The sequence below is a fragment of the Tursiops truncatus genome, chromosome 20 (assembly GCF_011762595.2).
Source record: "Tursiops truncatus isolate mTurTru1 chromosome 20, mTurTru1.mat.Y, whole genome shotgun sequence".
Taxonomy (NCBI): Eukaryota; Metazoa; Chordata; class Mammalia; order Artiodactyla; family Delphinidae; genus Tursiops; species Tursiops truncatus.
In genome coordinates, this window is record NC_047053.1 from 8342096 (window position 1) to 8358733 (window position 16638).

At 47.0% G+C, this 16638-nt stretch overlaps 3 non-coding genes across 3 annotated transcripts; 2 read left to right on the plus strand and 1 right to left on the minus strand.

Moving 5' to 3' along the window:
- The first annotated feature begins 130 nt into the window (after positions 1–130).
- TRNAT-AGU (transfer RNA threonine (anticodon AGU)) lies at positions 131–204 on the plus strand. The gene has a single exon. It is a non-coding gene; the product is annotated as a tRNA-Thr (tRNA).
- A 401-nt stretch (positions 205–605) lies between these two features.
- TRNAS-CGA (transfer RNA serine (anticodon CGA)) lies at positions 606–687 on the plus strand. The gene has a single exon. It is a non-coding gene; the product is annotated as a tRNA-Ser (tRNA).
- A 14103-nt stretch (positions 688–14790) lies between these two features.
- Positions 14791–14861, minus strand: TRNAG-GCC (transfer RNA glycine (anticodon GCC)). The gene has a single exon. It is a non-coding gene; the product is annotated as a tRNA-Gly (tRNA).
- Between the last annotated feature and the right edge of the window lie 1777 nt (positions 14862–16638).

Sequence of the window (16638 nt, forward strand, 5' to 3'; positions counted from 1 at the left end):
TTGGGAAGGAAAAGGGGAACCTTGGAAAGGATGAGTCACTGAAGCCCCGTGGTAGCCGTTATTTCGGTCGTCTCAATTAGTGACCCTCAGGAACAGCTGATCTACATCTAGACTCAACAACCCACCCAACGGCGCCGTGGCTTAGCTGGTTAAAGCGCCTGTCTAGTAAACAGGAGATCCTGGGTTCGAATCCCAGCGGTGCCTGGGACGGTTGACTCTAGTATATTATTGCTGCGAAGGGGACACATTTCCAGACTTTGACAGGGCGCCTCTCTGTAGTACATATGGAAGGATTATTCTTCTTACCAGCCATCCCATTGCTACTTGAGTCTCCCTCCCTGTGCACTTTTAGTGCGAATTTGGAGGCTGACCCCAGCTGTCAAGAACCAGGGTGTAGCGGCATCCCTTTGTCTGCCTTCAACGGTGTGGGAACGGTTGGGCCCATTTTGTACTGTGGCTCGGGGCAGGGAGAGAGCACTGGAAAGTCGCCGCTTCTGTAGGGCCGTTGCCTCATAAGCGCACGCGCACTGACATCAAGACAGCGCTCGCAAGAGGCGGGCGTGTTGATAGGCAGCTATAGTTCCGCAGGCCCCAGTCTGCAGCCGGCTGTGATGGCCGAGTGGTTAAGGCGTTGGACTCGAAATCCAATGGGGTCTCCCCGCGCAGGTTCGAATCCTGCTCACAGCGTCAGTAGTTTTGGGAATGACTACTACTGCCGCCTCCGGTGAAGAAAGCAACTTGTTTTTCCAGTGCTGTCTTTCCCTGGAGCAGATCCCAATTTTATTCCAAGACTCTCAGGGACTCAGCCACCCAGGACCTGTCCACGAGCGCCCTCTTGCGGGCCTCAGATTCCTGCTTCTACTCCTCCTCCAAAGGTTATATCAAGCAAAAAGCCGTTTTAACTGCCAATTTGAATTCATAACTCCAAACTCAGGTGTTTTCTCAGTGCTATTAGCAATCATATCACATTTCCCCATCCATTTCCCCTCCATCTCTCCTATACGACTCTTTCATTCCTTTTCACATCAAACCACGAATCCCTTCATCCTCCTTCAGCTTTACTTCCTGTTTCACTGTGTTCAAAAGGCATTCGGTAATCAAAACACTATGGTACTGGCACAAAAACAGACATATAGATCAATGGAACAGGATAAAAGCCCAGAAATAAACCCACTCACCTATGGTCAATTAATCTACAACAAAGGAGGCAAGAATATACAATGGAAAAAAGTCTCTTCAATAAGTGCTGCTGGGAAAACTTAACAGCTACATGTAAAAGAATGAAATTAGAACATTCTCTAACACCATATACAAAAATAAACTCAAAATGGATTAAAGACCTAAATGTAAGGCCGGAGACTATAAGACTCTAGAGGAAAACAGGGAGAACACTCTTGGACATAAATTGCTGCAATATCTTTTTGGATCCGTCCCCTAGAGTAACGGAAATAAAAACAAAAATAAACAAATGGGACCTAATTAAACTTAAAAGCTTTTGCACAACAAAGGAAACCATAAACAGAATAAAAAGAACCTACAGAACGGGAGAAATATCTGCAAATGATGCGACCAACAAGGGATTAATTTCCAAAATATACAAACAGCTCATACAGTTCAGTTCAAACAACCCAAGCAAAAAATGGGCAGAAGATCTAAATGGACATTTCTCCAGAGAAGACATACATGTGCCAACAGGCACATGAAAAAATGCTCCATATCGCTAATTTAGGGAAATGCAAATGAAAACTACAATGAAGTATCACCTCACCCTGGTCAGAATGGCCATCATCAAAAAGTCGACAAATAATAAATGCTGGAGAGGGTGTGAAGAAAAAGGAACCCTCCTGCACTGTTGGTGGGAATGTAAATTGGTGCAGCCACTATGGAGATCAGTATGGAGGTTCCTCAAAATACTATAAGTAGAGCTACCATATGATCCAGCAATCCCACTCCTGGGCATTTATCCGGAGAAAACTTTGGTAATTTGCAAAGATACATGCACCCCTATGTTCACAGCAGCACTATTTACAATAGCCAAGACATGGAAGCAACCTAAATGTCCATCGACAGATGAATGGATAAAGAAGATGTGGTATATATATATATATATATATATATATACACAGTAGAAATATTAGCCATAAAAAAGAATGAAATCATGCCATTTGCAGCAACATGGATGGACCTAGAGATTACCATATTAAGTGAAGTAAGCCAGACAAAGACAAATATTATACGATATGGCTTATATGTGGAACCTAAAAACAAAACAAAACCAAAACAAAACAAATGAACTTATTTACAAAACAGAAATAGACCCATAGTCATAGAAAACAAGCTTATGGCTACCAAAGCAGAAGTAGGGGAATAAATTAGGAGTTTGGGATTAACATATACACACTACTATACATAAAATAGATACCCAACAAGGACCTACTGTATAGCACAGGGAACTATACTCAATATTTTGTAATAAGCTATAAGGGAAGAGAATCTGAAAAAAATGTATATGTATTCACTGAATCAGTGTGCTGTACACCTGAAGCTAACATAACACTATAAATCAACTATACTTCAATTTAAAAAAAGGCATTCCGAAGAAATTTTCCTACTGACATCGGCAATCGCACCTGCCTACCTACCTGAGTCTGTGACCACATGCTATTCCCCTTCCTCCTAACTGTAGATGAACCCTTCCACCTAACTAAGGCCAACCCCCACACCAACTAGATCTCCCGTTCCCTCTGGCCCACTCAAGGACATTGCTCTGTTTTCTTTCTTTACCATCAATTTCCCCCTTTTCTAACTGGATTATTCCCACCAGGCTACAAACATAATGAAGTTTATCTCAATTTAGAACATGCAAGACAACAAACGCCATCTTAACCCCACAACTCCCCTCCAGCTACCACTACGTTCCTCTGTTCCCCTCTACAGCAAAACAACTTCTCTTATGCCCACTGTTTCCAATACCATCTTTCCACTTTCCTTTGAACCCTCTCTAATCAGGTGCCCCCAACCCTGCACCTGCCCCCAACAAAACTGCTTTTGTTAACGTACAAAATGACCATCATGTTGCTAAATCCATTGATCACTACTGAGCAGCAGTTGACACAGATGCTTACTCTCCCTGCTTAGAAACGCTTTCTTCACTTGCCTTCTAGGACACCACACTCTTCTTATATTCCTTCCACTTCGTTAACAATTCATTCACAGATGCCTTTGCTAGTTCGTCATCTCCTGGATCTCTAAATGTTGAGGTGTTTCCAAGGCTCAATTTTCTAGCCTCTTCTCTTCTCTATCTGTATTCATTCCCTTGATGATCTCCAGGCTCATGGTTTAAAATATGAACCTACATTACATTAACGCATCCCCAATTTTCATTTCTAGCTCCAAAACTCTTCCCTGCATTACAGATGCATATATCCTATTGCCCACTTATTGTTTCTACTTGGATATCTAATAAGGAATCACAAACTTAAAATGTCCCAACCAAACTTCTGGTCATCTCCCCCAAAACTGCTTCACCTGTAGTCTTTCCATCTCAGTAAATGGAAATTCCATTTCTTCAGTTAGCCAGACCAGAAACCTTAGAATCATCTCTGATTCATCTCCCTTTCTCTCACACACACACAGTCCACATCAAATCAGTCAACAATTTCTTATTTAAAATAGGTAAAAAATTTGACTCTTTGTTACTACACTTCAATACTACACCTTGGTCCATGCCACCCTCATCTCTCACCCAGATTATTGCAATAGCCCCTAAATTATTTCCTTGCTTCCACTCTTGTTCCTTGTTCCCTTACAGTCTACTCTGAACACACTGGGCAAAGTGATCCTTTTAAAACATAAATCAGATTCTGTCGTTCCTCTCTTTAAAATCTCTCAGTAGGGTATAAATATGAATTCATGGTTTTAATGTGTATAGTTAAGGAAGGAAATGTAATATAAGGAAATGTATGCACATACACAATGTATACATTCACCTATATTTCCTAGCTCTGTCTGCTGAGGGAGCCTAAAAGGAATGACACACAAGTAGTGATAAACACACCAAGTGCTCAGATCTTGGTTACTAAATACCATTTTCTACTAAAATGAACCAGCACTCCTTGGAGAAAAGGGTGTCTCTAGGGCTGCAGCTGGGGAATTACAAAATGATCTTAGAACATTTTGTTTCACCAGAAAGTAAAGAAGTGCTCAGAAATATTGGGTGTATATCAAAAAGACACAGCAGCTAGGGGCTGTGGCTAAAGGGGCTTCCACTGGCTAAATCTTGGACAATCTGAGCATTAAAATAAATAATGCACTGAATCAAGTAAGAATCCAAAGTTCATATCAGTATAAATAAATAAATGGGGGCTTCCCTGGTGGCGCAGTGATTGAGAGTCCGCCTGCCAATGCAGGCTACACGGGTTCGTACCCCGGTCCGGGAGGATCCCACATGCGCGGAGCGGCGGGGCCCGTGAGCCATGGCCATAAGCCTGCGCGTCCGGAGCCTGTGCTCCGCAACGGGAGAGGCCACAACAGTGAGAGGCCCGCGTACAATCAATCAATCAATCAATCAATCAATAAATAAATAGGACCTAGTCAAACCTACAAGCTTTTGCACAGCAAAGGAAGCCATAAACAAAAAGACAACCTGCGGACTGGGAGAAAATATTTGCAAATGATGTGACTGACAAGGGCTTAAGTTCCAAAATACACAAACAACTCATACAATTCAACAACAACAACAACAACAACAAAACCAATCGAAAAATGGGCAGAAGACCTAAATAGACATACAGATGGCCAACAGGCACATGAAAAAATGCTCATCATCGCTAATTACTAGAGAAATGCAAGTCAAAACTACAATGAGGTACCACCTCACACCGGTCAGAATGCCCATCATTAAAAAGTCTGCAAATAATAAATGCTGGAGAGGGTGTGGAGAAAAGGGAACCCTCTTACACTGTTGGTGGGAGTGTAAATTGGTGCAGCCACTATGGAAAACAGTATGGAGGTTCCTCAAGAAACTAAAAATAGAGTTGCCATATGATCTAGCAATCCCACTCCTGGCATATACCAGGAGTATATCCCACTCCATAGGCATGCACCCCTATGTTCACAGCAGCACTATTTACAATAGCCAAGACATGGAAACAATCTAAATGTCCATCGACAGATGAATGGATAAAGAAGATGTGTGTATACACAATGGAATATTACTCAGCCATCAAAAACAATGAAATAATGCCATTTGCAGCAACATAGATGGACCTAGAGACTATCATACTAAGTGAAGTAAGTCAAAAAGAGAAAGACAAATACCATATGACATTACTTATATGTGGACCCTAAAATACAACACAAATGAACATATCTATGAAACAGAAACAGACTCACAGACATAGAGAACAGATTTGTGGTTGCCAAGGGGGAGGAGAGGTGGGGAGGGAAGGATTGGGAGTTTGGGATTAGTAGATGCAAACTATTATATATAGGATGCTAAACAACAAGGTCCTACTGTATAGCACAGGGAACTATATTCAGTATCCTGTGATAAACCATAATGGAAAAGAATATGAAAAAGAATACACATAAGTGAGTCACTTTGCTGTACAGCAGAAGTTAACACAACATTGTAAATCAACTATACTTCCATAATTTTTTTTTAATTCCAGGATATATATAAAAAAACTGAAGATCAAGAATCTTCCAGATTAAATGAAACTGAACAGACAGAACAACTAAATGCAGTGTGGGATCCTGGATGGAATCCTGGATTGGGAAAAAAGGGCTATAAAGGACATAATTGAAACATTTGAGGAAATTTAAGTATGGACTGGCATTAAATAATACTATCATATTAATTTTAATATTCTGATGTTGACAGTTGTACTACTATGTACTATTATTACTACAAATGTCCTCATTCTCAGAAAACACACTGAGTAACTTGGGCAAAAGGGCCTGACATTTTCAATTTACCCCCAAATGATTCAGAAAACAAATATTTTATATCTATATTATATTTGGAGAGAAATGATAAAGCAAACGGAGCAAACGCGAACAATTAACAGAGAAAAGAGTACACAGGAGTTCCTTGTACTTTCTTCCTTTTTTTTTAATTGAAGAATAGTTGATGTATAATCCTTGTACTTTTTTGTAACTTTTCTGAAAATTTGAAATTATATAAAAATTAAAAGTTCCAAAAACAAACAAAACAAAAAAGCTAGGGGGAAAAAAGTCCCCCAATGGCTTCACATTACACTCAGAGGTGACAGAGTCCTTGCGATGGCCTAGAAGGTTCTACATAATCAGCCTACTGCTTTGTCGCTCTGATCTCACCTGCTACGTCCACTCCAGACAACCCCACTCCGCCCCCTGCTGCTCTGTTCCCTTGACAAGCCTGGCAGGTTGTCCTACTAGCCAGCCTGTCCCTCTGTCTGGAGTGCTTTTACCCCAGGTGGCCCTGTTTGTGCCCTCACCTCTGTAAATTTCACCTTCTCAGTGAGTCCTTCCCTAATCTTACTGTCTAAAGTCACAATTCCCACTCTCCACTCTTCCTTGCTTCACTTTTCTCCATAGCACTTATCACCAACTGACAAATGATAAATTCTGTACGATGTGCATTTGACTGTTTCCCCCACAAGGACGTATGTGCCGTAAGGCAGGGATTATTGTCTGTTTTGTTTGGGGCTCTATAGAGGTCTTCTATCCTGATTCTTCCCTTGGCCCAGGGGCCTGGGCCTCCTACTTCCCCACCCCCAACCCCCAGGTCCCAACTCTCCAGGAACTCCCCCCTACCAGGACCCAGGGGGTCCCAGGAAGCCAGCCTTCTCTTTGAAGAACAAAGAGGGAGGAGCTGAGCCTCGGAACCCAGGCCTGGGGAGACGTCACAGCGGGGGAGGCAAAGCAGCGACACTAGGCCAGCTGTGCTGTCTCAGTTCCTTCCCCGCCTCCCGCCTCCCTAGGGCCCCAGCGCGTGTGGGACACGAGCTCCCCTCCCCCAAGCCCTTACGTTGCCCCGTATTGAGAGGGCGGCCAGGAACAGGCCAGAGGCCCAGACACCCATACACACACCATGTACACAGACAACCACAAGGGACACGTACACAGGCCTGCGCTGACACGGAGGCGTGCCATCCACAGAGGCCCCCAACCCATAGCCTTAGAAACCCTGGGAATGGGTGTGGAGGATGCCCTCACAGCCACATCTACACAGGAGCGATGGCTGCAGTAAATCCCCCAACCAGGCCAACTGGTCTCAGGTTTGGGGAGCCTGAAGTGTATATAATTGTTTTGGGGGGTGAGAGCTTTTTAAGAAAATAATATAAAACTAGGTACAGGGGCTTCCCTGGTGGCGCAGTGGTTGAGAGTCCGCCTGCCAATGCAGGGGACACGGGTTCGTGTCCCAGTTTGGGAAGATCCCACATGCCGCGGAGCGGCTGGGCCCGTGAGCCATGGCCGCTGAGCCTGCGCGTCCGGAGCCTGTGCTCCGCAGCAGGAGAGGCCACAACAGTGAGAGGCCTGCGTACCGCAAAAAAAAAAACAAAAAAAAACACTAGGTACAAAAAGTAATATTTACAGTGTAAAGCAATTATGCTCCAATAAAGATAAAATATTTACAGTGAAACAAGAGATCATAACCTACAAACAGAAAAGGCTGGCAAATGACACAAAGGTTACAAAGTCCAGAAAAATACCTTATTGGTATCAGTTAATTGCCTGCATAGCCCTGTAATACTCTCCACAGACTGGCTACTGACTTTGTATATTTCAAATCTCATTTTTCCTCATTTTTCCTCTACCACCCATGTACTTATAGTGACAAGAGCACTGGATGCATTCACATCACATGGGCCCTTGGGCTTTGCACCTTCACTGCACGACGCCTAGTGAGTGGGCACAGGTGACAGGAGTTTCCCTGGAAGCCATTCCCACACCAGGATGACTGGGCTAGCTTAACTATGTGTGGGAGTGACTGGGAACCACATTAACTACATTACCATTAACATACCCTCGAATGCCCACAGCGACTCCAACACCGGGGGCGGTGGGCGGGGGGAAAGGGTGACAGAGGGGAAGCTGGAGTGAAAACAGACAGTGGGCTTTACCATTTGCAGTTAAAGTGTCTTATTTTGGCAAGTTTTACAGAAGCATATGGCCATGTGAGCATATTGCTGGGACCCTCCCAGGGGCCTGAGTGAGGGGTCCTGAATTGTACATTTCATCAGCTTCATGGTGCATTCACCTCTGAAATTGTCATTTTTGATTCCACATCTCAGATGGACTCTCAACCTGCCTAGAAATCCTATTCTATCATAGAAGGTTTGTTTTCCTACTCCCCAAAATGAACATTTCACACCTTCTTTCTCCTCAAAGGACCTGTAGCTCTCTCTCCTCCAGCAATAAGCTTGATTCATTCTTTCTTTAAAAATTCTCTTTTATTGAAGTATAGTTGACTTACAGTGTTGTGCTACTTTCTATGTCTATTTCTAAGTGATTCAGTCACACACACACACACACACACACATACATACATTATTTTATATATATATATATATATATACACACACACATTCTTTTACATATTCTTTTCCATTATGGTTTATCACAGGATTAATTCATTCTTTGGGAAAACAGGAACCACTGGAGGGAAACTGCCTCATCCTTCCCACACTCTAAGTGACCCACACCCCCTGTCTTCCCCATCTCCCTGGGGGTGAGGACTCTTCCCTACTACCTGAGACCCATTTCTCCACCTGGTAGCGAAGTCTACCCACCCACCCACCCACCCTTAGTTACTCCCACCAGCATCAAACACACTCTAGCAACCCTCATCACTTTCTTCTGCCCCAGCTGCCAACAATGTTCCTCCCCATTCACAGCAAAGCTTGACAGAGTTGTGTCTATAGCCACCGTCTGCATGCCTTCACATCCCATTCTCACCTCGACCCACTCAAGTGGGACCGCACAGAGTCACTCTCCCCCCAGGTCATCTGTGATCTCTAAGAGCTAAACCGGGTGGTTGCTTAGCTCCCTTCTTACTTGACCTCCCAGCAGCTTAGCTAGAACTGACGGCTCCCTCCTTCACACACTGTCTTTTCTTGGTCTCCAGGTCACTTGGCTTTTTTGCTACTTCTCTAACCCTACATCCCTTTGACAAGTCTTCCTCCTCAACCTGACCTCGAAGCGTTGGGGTGCTCCACGCTCCTTCTCTTCTCTCTCCACACTCTCTCCCTAGGCACTCCAGTCTCATGGCATTAAAAGCCATCTATCTTCCAATGGCTCCTCCATGTTTACCCTCCAGCTCTGACCCCCAAACTCATGAACAGAGATGAGAACAGTGCCCAGCGTTTTTACATAATTGGCAAATGCTAGGTCTTTTAGAGCATTTATAGATTCTCCTGCTGGGCAGACACCTGGAATGGCCTATCACACAATATTTCAAAGGGGCTTAATTTAAGCCTGCTTCTGTGAGCAGGGCAACTGGCAAGGCCTTATCCCAAGTTAAATTAGTCTCTAGACATATATTAATGATGTTCCTTTTTAGTGTATGATTTCTTTTCTTTTTTTTTTCCCTTCTGTTGATAGAAAGGGATACTGAAGTTCTTGGCCGTCCCCGAGTAGGCTTCAGGGCTAGTGCCAGGGTTTTTCCGGATTGATGTTCACACACAGATCCAGAGAGCTGACAGCATCATAGGGCTCTAGGTGGATGACGTACTCAGAGCAACTCTGTGCTTGATTTACTATCATGGTCTTCTGCAAACACCGTTGGTTATGTTCTTTAAATAAACCCACAGAGGTTTATTTATTGGTCTGCATCAATTGTGATGTTATATAAAGTGGCCACTGGATTGTTTTGCTTAGTAGGTGTAAACTTCGCACAGAAGTAGAGAATTTGAGGTTTATCTCAGCATTCTTGCTGAGCAAAGTGATTTTTTTCTGGTGTGAAGGAAGCATTAGCAATACTCTGTGACCAGAGGGGAACGACCTGTCCAAAGACACCAATGGACACATCGGTGATGGAATCCCCATTTAAATCTCCACGGCCATCCAGGGATCTCCCAAAGTACTGAAGATGGCTCCTAAAGGCTCCAACAGATCCCAAGATTTTCTGGGAATACCTCATGCAAACACTGCCCTCACGACCATGGTAGATGTACACAGCTCCTGAGTTCTGATTTTCCAAAAGTGAACCAATGATCACGTCATGAAAGCCATCCACGCTGACATCTGAAAGAGCTGCGACTGCTGAACCAAACCGAGCATTTTCAACACCCTTGGGGCCTTCCAGAAATTGGTGCCAATTCAAAACGCCCTTTGTGGTAGAGAACAGCTAGACTCTTCCCTCCTCTTTCTTTAGGTCATCTGTGTACGTTGGTGCAGTAATGTGTCTTCATCCACATCGACTGAACTCCGCACACTACCAACTTAGGAGCCAATCTGGTTACCCCCGTGAGACTGAATAACTGCGACACTGTCATTCTCATTAACACTGTACAGTACTATCCGGTCAGTACTATTTGTCCGAGGGGCACCAGCAACGAAGTGGACACTTTTTCCAATAGAAATTGAAGCCACAAAGTAACCTAACTATGAGCGCCATCTGTAGGCTTAAAGCCTGTTCTGATGGGACTGACGTCAAGCTGTCGTGGTGAAAAAACTTCAGGGTGAGGTCTATCAGAAGGTTAATCAGCTCATTTCCCACTGTCGATTTTACCCGGGACTCCTGTGGGGAAATTGGAATTGGGTACCTCAAGTCCAAGGGAGTCCCTGGGCCTCTTCATTCATCAGAGTGTTCCTCTCTTTCTGCCATGCGAGAGGCTGTCTTCTTTTATCGTTTCTTCTTCTGTTTTAACCTAGGGCAATCTGTTTTCCAACGTTCTTCCTCCTGACAGTAAGCACGTTGTTCCTTCCCCAGTGGGGGCTTACTTCTTCTCAGGTTACTCGCCTTCTGGGAATCCAACGCCACTATGCCAAAAGAAGTGGCATTTCCTTCTGCATCTTCTTTCTTCCGTTGTTGCTTTTAAAGTGTTCAACAGGGAACGACATCTACCAGCTGAGAAGGGTTCAATCAAGCACCATCTCACCTTTGCAGCTCTCTCCTGATATCTGAGGCACTTCGCCCCCCGAAACGTCAACTTTACCATTCTAATATTTTCAGGGGCCTCGGGGTCTCCACTAGTATGATGTTTGTAGGCCTGATAAATCCTTTCTAAAAATTCCGAGAGTTCTTCATTTGTTTTGCTGAATTTCTTGAATTTTGTTCAAACCCTTTTGCTTTGGTTCCCATTTTCAAAGCCCTGCCAAGGTGCACGAAGAAGCAGTGCTCTAATAAGGGCCTTCTTCCCTCGCTGGGGTCCCAACTGGGTTCAGCTGTGGGGGCTGCCAAGTGGGCTTCAGGTGTAAAGGATCCTCCTTGTGAAGTAGGGTTGAAATCTTTCCAATTAAACAAGCCTGAGAAGCCCCGCCAGCCGGCATTCAGGCCCCCTAAGAGATAACCGCATAAGGGAAATCGCCTCGCCCCGGGGGTACCCTCTGGCCCGAACTGGGCGCCCAGTTGGGTCTTATGTGACAATACCAGACCAAGTCCCTGTGCCCCAGAAACTAACAAACACAGGATTTTCTAATGGATCCCTATGAGGAGGGGAAGTCCTGAGCCCCAGTGTCAGGAAGTGGGGCTGGATAGGAGTGCAAGGTGGTGGAAGGAGTGGATATATTGGCATAACGATCAGAGGAGCTAAGACAGCTTGCTTGGCTGGAGGAGTTAAGGTTTGCAGCAACATATTCTCGCTCTCATTCCCTTCCTTTTTTCATTTTCCCTGATGTAATAGCACAAATGCTTACACACAAAGGATTTCATTATTCTTCCCTGCTTTCTCACAGAATAGCCACCATAAAATCATAAATGCAATTGATCCCTTCTAACCATCAAAAGGATGCCTTTTTGCTTTGGCATCAACCAACCAGGCTGAATTCTGGGATGGGGCTTTTGGTGATTTTAGGAACCAAGTGGAACCCTTCTCTTCTCTCTGGGAAAGTCCCACAGACTTCTTTTTTTTTTTTTTCCTGTTGTTCCTTTCCTCCATTTGACATCAGTAAAAGCTCTAACTATCGCAAAATTGATTTGGTTGTAAATGGAGAAACAGTACCAAACAAAATGAAATGAAAAACCCAAGGGACAACAGAAAATCCTAAATAAATCCTCAAGTTTGGTCTTGGGATTTTACATATACCAACGACACAGGAGACCACAAATGACATAATTAACACAGCAAGGGTAGCAGTACATGGTGCACAGGGTCCCAAGATAACCGTGCCTAAACCCCTTCTGGAGATCCTAACAGGTACTGTGGCCACACATTGTTTCAATAAAATATATTCGTCCCACTCATGGGTTCTTGGCTGTAATCCGATCATTTATCAAAACATGCCTCAGAGAACTTTCTTTAGGGATAGTTGAAACATTTCCCCATTTTTAAATACAGAAATGCAAGACAAACAAAACACAAATGGCACACACAAAGGCTAGCATCCAAAGAAACAAACGAACCGGTTCACAAATTAGGTAAAAGTTCAACAACTCTTTCCTCTCTCCAACAAGGCACCCCCACTCAAATACAAAACAAATTGGCTTATTCCAGACAAAACCCCCCAAATGTAGAGGAAATAAAGTTTCCCGCTGTACACACCGGAGTGACTTACCCTACAGTATAGAGCCCGTTAGCTCCCAAACGTGGATTCCTTGCTCTGCCTGCCAAGTGCTGGGGCAGTCGGTGCTGCTTTGGGGAATTTTGAAGGGCAGATCCTCAGGACGAGTGGTCCTGGCAGCTGCTAGGGCCTTACCCGAGAATTCCTCAACCAGGGTCAGCTGGCCGTGAGCAGCAGCGAGGCTTGCTCACCAAGTCGAAGCCCCTACTGCTCACTGCCACAAGCCGATAAATCAAGAGATGAGTTGTTGGGGGCAAGGAATAGCTACTTTACTTGGAAAGCCAGCTGACCAAGAAGATGGGGGACTTCTGTCCCAAAGAACCATCTTGCCTGAGTTAGAATTCAGCTTCTTTTATACCAAAAGGGGAGGGAGTAAAGTCAAACATTTCTTGGTTCTGGTCAGCCTCCAGGAGGGATGTGTCAATGTCTTCCTTCCTGCACAGGTGGGCCTGGTCAGGATGTTTCCTGTGAGCTAATAAAGGTATTTTATCTTAATGCTCATTACCTGGGAGGCAGGGTTCCCAGAGACAGGCCATTATGTGTAATTTAAGATTATAGGCAACATCCCTTTAGTGATTAAGTTGTAACAGAACACAAAGGTTCTTCCCTATTACGTGATCACCCAGAGTAAAGCAGCCCTTCACTCTCAAGTCATTGCCACGACCGGTTGTCCCTGGCCCCACCCTCATAACCATCTTAGATTATTTTCTGCTTTCTTACTTATTTTCTGTCTCCTCCCCGCCCCCACCATAATGTAAATGTAAGGAGAGCCCAGGTCCAAGGCACCCTCAATGCCTAACAACACTTGGTGCACAAGAGGCCCTCCATAAATAGCGGCTTCGTGACTGAGCACAGCGGCTGTGCACACCGACATACAGATGCCCAGACAGTTGTAGAGTTTCCTTCTGGGGGCCACTGTCACGCCTTAGAGTTGAGAAGAGAGCATGCCCAGTCACTGACACAATCCAGAGACGAAAAAGAAAGACCCCAAGCCTATCCCAGATGAAGCAGGAAGATGAGGCCCAGATGGAGCTGGAAGAGATAGGAGACAGGATCCAGAGGCAGAGACCCAGACCCGGGGCGAGCTCCGGAGAGAGGGACCGAGAGGGACCAGACTCGGCGAACTAGAGAGGCGGGCCCGTGGCAGCCCGGGCAGCAGCCAGAGACTGTGCCCGGAGGAGGGGCGCGAGCGCGGGGGAAGACGGCGGAAAACCAGCGCCCGAGCCCGGGAGCCTGGGAACCCGGGAGCCCGGGAGCCTGGGAACCCGGGAGCCCGGGAGCCCGGGCCACCCCGCCCCCGCTCACAAGTGGCCGCGGCAGCTGTCTGGAGCCCGGCCGCCCGCCGGCCCGACGCGTGCGGGATCAAAGCGGCCGGGAAGGGGCGGGCGGGGAGTGGCAGGAACCTGGAGGTGTGAGCGAGCTTCCCAGGGGATGGCCGGAGCGTGGGAGCACAGAGGGCCGGCAGGGGACAGAGTCCTGGAGACACGATCCCAGAGATCGAGACGCAGACGCGGAAAGGGATGCAGAGGCCGGAGAGACCCGGAGCCAGAGATACAGAGACCACAGAAGACCCAGAGAGACCCAGCGTAGCCGTTGTGAAGATACCTGGAAAGAATGTGCAAGAGACAGAGACGCCGATAGAAGGCGGGACAAAAAGGCTGTGACCGTGGACTTAGAGAGAAAGAAGGCGGGCTCCAGAGAACAGAAACAGAGAGCGAGGAAGAGAAAAGGAAAGAAGAGCAACGGGGCCTTAGAGCTCAAGGGGCGGAGGACCTCGCCCCTCCCCCGCGGAGGGCTGAGAGGACCCCCGGGGCAGGGATCCCAGCGCCGGGTCCTTTCTCAGGGTCACGCCTGCGGAGGTGCGGGCAGGGGGCGGAGGGAGGGGTGTGGACAGCCGGAACCCCAGGCTGGGAGGATGGGAGTGTGAGGACGTTCGAAATCAGGGGCTGGATCCGGCGCCTCAAACTCTGCTACAGAGTAAAAAATCTAAGTATTAATATTAATATTTGGTAGAAATCTTAAAGATGCCTTTCAGATACATCAGAAAAGACATCTTTGGAGAAAGGACGAAAAGTCAGACGATGCATTGGCCGGGAATCGAACCCGGGCCTCCCGCGTGGCAGGCGAGAATTCTACCACTGAACCACCAATGCAAGTGAAAGTTGAGCTTCGGTAGATCCAACTCAGTTTGTAAGGAGTCGAGGCGACTACGGCCAGGGAGGCTTTATGGCCAGGAAGGCTTTATAGCCAGGGTCTTCGCAGAGAAACGGTCCCAATAGTTGACATGGGTGGAGCGCCAGGCCATCCTTCCACCCGCCTGGATCCGGTCACCCGGCCATAAAGTCGCCCCATATGGCCAGGGGCGGCCCCACACCCGGGTGCGAACTGCCGCCGGGGGCCCCGAGCCTCGCGTGCAGGTGAGAAAAACTCAGCCCAGCCCAGGTTCCCAAGGAGGGGGGCAGCGGGGGGTTCTGGGGCCACACATCTGCGCTCCCATTTGGCTCAGGTAGGGGGAGGTGGGATGTGCTGGGTTCCCTGATTCCAAATGGGAGCGCCCTCCCCAAGGTCTGTGTTCCCCTGGCTCGGACTTTGGCAAGGCAGGCTCCGTGAAAAAACCAAGCTGTGGACGGGCGCTGGGAGGGCTCGGAGGAGCCCCATCCGTCTCTGACTCCGCAGCTATCTCCTGACTCGGTCTGCAACGCCACCGTGTCATTCTGTGTCCTTGTCCCTGGCATTCTTGCTGTCCCGTTAAATCTCTGATTTTATCTTCTCAGGCACTTTGTCTTGAAGTCTGCAAGTCTCACGCATCATTCTGCAGAGTGGCATACTCTTGGTTTGAGGTGGGTGTTGATCCCTTTTTTGTTCCCTTTCTTATCTTTTTAAGAAAACTGCCTTCTCCTTGTCCCCCCCATAATCACGAGGGATCCCCAGGAGCAAGCAACACGAGCTCACTTGTATCAGGTGTCCTGGCAGCCGCACCCCTGAATCTCCTATAATTAGTTTTGAATCAAATACTTCTAAGTGGAAAGATCTCTCCACCCGTGCTTCAAAGCCTTGCTTCCTCTTCCATGAGGCTTCCCCCACCCCAGTCCAGCCGTCCCTCACGATGACCCTTTCCCAGAGCACCTAATTCACTGTGCTTCTAAAATAGCTACTTGACAACACATAAGCGTTTTCTACTGAAACTTGCAGGAATAAACTGGGCCTCCAGTCCATATCTCAGTACGATCGGTCCCAGCCTAGATCAGTGCCCAGTGGGCACAATGAATACGCAGATATTGGGGAACTGAATATGACTGACTTAGATTGAACAGAGCTTCTCTTCCACCTGCAAAGTCCCAGTTGAATAAACGGATCCAGCCAGCACACTCAGGTGGCTCATTATCTCAAGTAGGAGGTGAATTTTGGGGAAAGATGTATAGGATCCAGCCTAGGGGCTGAGGGATGCTAACTTTTCGATTTCAGGGTTAGTGGGGAGTACAGTGAGCTCCCAAGAAAGCTGAAATAGTGAACGGGGGGGAACTCTGAACTCCACTCCTGAGTTCTATCCCCAAACTACTCAAACTCTCTCTTCTCCTAATTACCTCCTCCCCTCAGCTGGGTCCCGCCTCATTATACAGCCTTATGGTCCTCAAACAGCCGGTGCTGCACTGGCCTCTCATTTCCCACACTCCCAGGCCAGTTCCACTCGTACCCCTCCCCCTTGTGCTCCTCCCCTTTCCGGGAGCCTCGTGCCCAGGGTAGAGTCGGGCAGGAGCCAGGTGCCGAAGGGGCGGGTCCGGGTCTTTACCACCCCCTACTCGGGAGCCTGCGGGATATAAGGCTCAGGGAGAGCGGGGACTCGGTCCACACAAGGGTCCGGAGGAGCAATGGTCACCCGGGATCGAGCCGAGAATAGGGACAGCCCCAAGGTGAGAGGCGGGAGAGGAG